This window comes from Entelurus aequoreus, linkage group LG14 (assembly GCF_033978785.1).
Source record: "Entelurus aequoreus isolate RoL-2023_Sb linkage group LG14, RoL_Eaeq_v1.1, whole genome shotgun sequence".
NCBI lineage: Eukaryota > Metazoa > Chordata > Actinopteri > Syngnathiformes > Syngnathidae > Entelurus > Entelurus aequoreus.
Genome location: NC_084744.1, coordinates 11,823,283 through 11,827,666, shown reverse-complemented (window position 1 = coordinate 11,827,666; position 4,384 = coordinate 11,823,283). Strand labels below are relative to the sequence as shown.

The following is a 4,384-nucleotide window of genomic DNA, read 5'->3' as shown; positions in this document are numbered from 1 at the left end:
TTACTGATACTGTAATGCAGTATACTGCTAATGTAACATAATATACTGATATCGTAATGTGGTATACTGCTACTGTAAAGTCAGGGTTTCCCCTACATGTAATCGATCTTGGCAAGATTAACGCCACCACACCTTCAAAATAAGTGTTTTTGTTTTAAACACTTTTTTTAAACATGAAAACAAATGTAAGTGATATATTTTATGAATAGATATACCATACATAGTATACTATTTGCATACTATTGGCTATTAAAAGTTTGAAAAAAAGCTCAAATATCATAAAAACGTTCCTCAGAGCTTTATTTTGAAAAAAACAAAAAAACAAAAACGTGCATCTAAATCACCTGTCAGAAGATCGTCAGCTGGTCCGCACCTAAAGGAGTTGACACCCGACAAAAGTGAGAGAAATATGAAGAGAAAGGTAATTTAAGTTAATTAATGCATTTCTTGTTCAAGCCAGTGTAAATTAACCTAAACCTTTTGACATTACTACTGACAATTACGTCTAACTTTACGCTGTGTGTGTCTTCGAACCTCTGCTTGGACATCGCTAAGTGTGTGCGTGTTTTCTCCAGGCACTCCAGTTTCCTCCCACATTCCAAAAATATGTTTATTAGCTTCAATGGACACTGCAAATTGTCCATAGATATGAATGTTAGTGTGAAGGATTGTTTTTATATGTGCCTGCTATTGGCCATGCTAATTTGAGTTAGCTTGTGTATAAGGAAATCCATTGCACGTTAGCATTAAGCTAGCTCAACCTTCATCCTGCATAATTGTATCGCTTGTTTCTGTTTCTACCAAATGATATTATTAATCTAACGCGATTCCTACACTTCTTGTGTGTATGAATGTATATATATATATGTATATATATTTATGTACTTTATTTAATGAGGATAGTTTTACAGTGAATTGATTGTCAATATTATTAGTTGTAATATTAATAACTAACACTAATATTGGTTTGTATGTGTACATAAAACATTTGTTTAGCTTTTTTAAAGAAAAGGAAAATACATATGTTATATTGACCACGCCCCGAGCCACGCCCCCACCGCCACATATATAGTGGTAATCTAAGGGAAATCCTGAACGTAGTATACTGTTAATGTAATGTAGTATACCGATACTGTTATGTAGTATACTGCTAATGTAATGTGTTATAAGATACTCTAACATAGTATACCGTTAATGCAATGTAGTATACTACTTATGTAATGTAGTACGGTGGTTCTCAAAAGGGGGTACACGTACCCCTGGGGGTACTTGAACATATGCCAAGGGGTACGTGAGATTTGTTTTTAAATGTCTGTCAAATTGAACTGTGAAAAGAAATGCAACAATGCAATATTCAGTGTTGACAGCTAGATTTTTTGTGGACATGTTCCATAAATATTGATGTTAAAGATTTCTTTTTTTGTGAAGAAATGTTTAGAATTAAGTTCATGAATCCAGATGGATCTCTATTACAATCCCCAAAGAGGGCACTTTAAGTTGATGATTACTTCTATGTGTAGAAATCTTTATTTATAATTGAATCACTTGTTTATTTTTCAACAAGTTTTTAGTTATTTTTATATCTTTTTTTCCAAATAGTGCAAGACCACAACAAATTAGCAATATTTTGCACTGTTATACAATTTAATAAATCAGAAACTGATGACATAGTGCTGTATTTTACTTCTTTATCTCTTTTTTTCAACCAAAAATGCTTTGCTCTGATTAGGGGGTACTTGAATGAAAAAAATGTTCACAGGGGGTACATCACTGAAAAAAGGTTGAGAACCACTGATGTAGTATACTGCCACTGTAATGTAGTATACTGCTACTGTAATGTATGTAGTACACTAATACTGTAATGTTGTATACTACTAATGTAATGTAGTATAATGCTACTGTAATGTTGTATACTACTAAACTGATGTAGTATACTGCTACTGTAATGTAGTATACTGTTAATGTAATGTATACTGCTAAATTAATGAAGTATACTGCTACTGTATTGTAGGATACTGCTAATGAAATGTAGTATACTACTATTGAAATGTAGTATACTGCTAATGAAATGTAGTGTACTGCTAATGCAACTTAGTAAACTGATACAGTGATGTGGTATACTGCTACTGTAATGTAGTATACTGTTAATGTAATGTATACTGCTAAATGAATGAAGTATACTGTTACTGTATTGTAGGATACTGCTAATGAAATGTAGTATACTACTAATGAAATGTAGTATACTGCTAATTTAATGTAGTAAACTGATAAGGTGATGTAGTATACTGCTAATGTAATGTATTAAACTGATAAGGTGATGTAGTATGCTTATACTGTAATGTAGTATACTAATACCGTAGTGTAGTGTACTGCTATTGTAATGTAGTAAACTGATACAGTGATGTAGTATACTGCTACTGTAATGTTGTATGCTGATATTGTAATGTAGTGTACTGCTACTGTAAGGTATTATATCGCTACTTTAATGTAGTATACTGTTAAAATCGTGTACTGTGTGTACTTTGCGTACTGCGGCATGAGTCTTGTCAATGTGTCGAGTGTGAGTAGAAGACAAGCAGCGCCATCGTTCAGCTGGAGAAATCATCGAGGCGGCTTTGCGGCGTTGGCCGTCGGCAGCGCGATGAGGCCTGTGATTGCCAGCGTGATTCCAGCGTCCTGGCGCCCACTCGGCTCATCAATAGCTTTTGCGCCGCATCGGAGAGATGAATATTTATCAAAGCTATAAAAAGCCCGGGGAAACAATTTATTCATCACGCTAACACGGCCGGCTCAAAGTTTTCCGGACACGTGGTCAGAAAGTAGGACAGTGGAGCACAGACCTCCCCCAGGGCCAAACAAAAATGTCCTTATTGAGTTGTTGAAGATGGTTAAATATGTAATCATGTGCAGTACTATAGTGTTTTTTTGGATGCCCCCATTTCACACCTTTGGTTTATCAATGCAGTTTTCATCGGCTCTTTAGGAACGGATTACTAATGAACAAAAAACATGCAAACGTTCATGAATAATTATAGCCGAGGCACTTATTTACATAAACAGGCCGGTAATTACAATGAAGCAATAATTTAGGCAATTTTTTTCCAAAATGTGACAATGTATTACATAAAACAGCTTTGATAATGATTTGGAGTGCATGAGAAAGCGAAAAGGAGCGTAAAAGATTCATCATTACAAACAAGTATCATGCAGCAATTGTAAGGAGCAAACTGCAAAGTCAACATTATTACCACTGATGGCCAAACCTCCCCCCATCAACCCCCCCCCATGCGTTGGTTGAGGTGGGCGGGGTTGGGGGAGGCAGGGTTTGGTGGTAGTGGGGGTGTATAATGTAGCCCGTAAGAGTTAGGGCTGCATGGGATTCTGGGTATTTGTTCTGTTGTGTTTATGTTGTGTTACGGTGCGGATGTTCTCCCGAAATGTTTGTCATTCTTGTTTGGTGTGGGTTCACAGTGTGGCGCATATTAGTAAGAGTGTTAAAGTTGTTTATATGGCCTCCCTCAGTGTGACCTGTATGGCTGTTGACCAAGTATGGATTGCATTCACTTACGTGTGTAAGCAGAGGCCGCATACAACATGTGACTGGGCCGGCACGCAGATAGTATGGTGAAAAAGCGGACGCGACGACAGGTTGTAGAGGATGCTAATAAAGGCAGTGCCATCACGGCACGCCCTCAATATTGTTGTTTGGGTGAAAATCGGAGAATAATTGCCCCGGGAGATTTCCGGGAGAGGCACTGAAATCCAGAAGTCTCCCGGAAAAATCGGGAGGGTCGGCAAGTATGCAGCTGAGCCGCATCAGAGTGGTCAAAGAGCCGCATGCGGCTCCGGAGCCGCGGGTTGCCGACCCCTGATATAGACGGTTATTATGGTGACACATCATCATGGTATTTGAGTTACATGGACCAATCCAAATGTCCCCACAAAGTCCGTCTGAATCAGCCCTTCTTTCAGACAAGTCTTGTTCTCAGACCTGTGATCCACATGAAGATAGCATGAAGGTTGGGGGAGCGTTTAGGGTTTAGAGTTTGCTTCTAACTTCCAGCTTATTAAAACCCTCCAGGAAAAATTTTAGTCATGCAGAAAAGCAGCAAGGGGCTCTTCTCCATTCGGCCTCATTTCCCGATGTTGTCCATACACAATCTTTTTCATATTGTTGTAGAACCTTTTCCAAGCCTATCATCTTCTCCCCCCCCGTCTCATTTTTGAGCCTCCCCGTCTTTTTGTTGATTTTTTCCAGTCTTTGGCCGCACTTTCTGTCTTTTGTCCCCGCCAAGGTCTACGTGATTGCAGCTCGTTATCTTCCCTGATTGTCGAGCCGTGTTGTCATCGTTCCTCCACTAAGGCGACCTTGGCGGGACAACAG

At 38.4% G+C, this 4,384-nt stretch overlaps 1 protein-coding gene across 3 annotated transcripts in view; it reads left to right on the top strand.

Moving 5' to 3' along the window:
- The first annotated feature begins 316 nt into the window (after positions 1 to 316).
- Positions 317 to 4,384, top strand: part of st6gal2a (ST6 beta-galactosamide alpha-2,6-sialyltranferase 2a) — a 281,873-nt gene continuing 277,805 nt past the window's right edge. For 2 of the 3 annotated variants that reach the window (XM_062068890.1, XM_062068892.1), the window contains exon 1: positions 317 to 421. The gene's annotated coding sequence lies outside the window, so the exon portion shown is untranslated. The remainder of the gene's footprint in view (positions 422 to 4,384) is intronic. The other variant, XM_062068891.1, reaches the window with a different exon arrangement.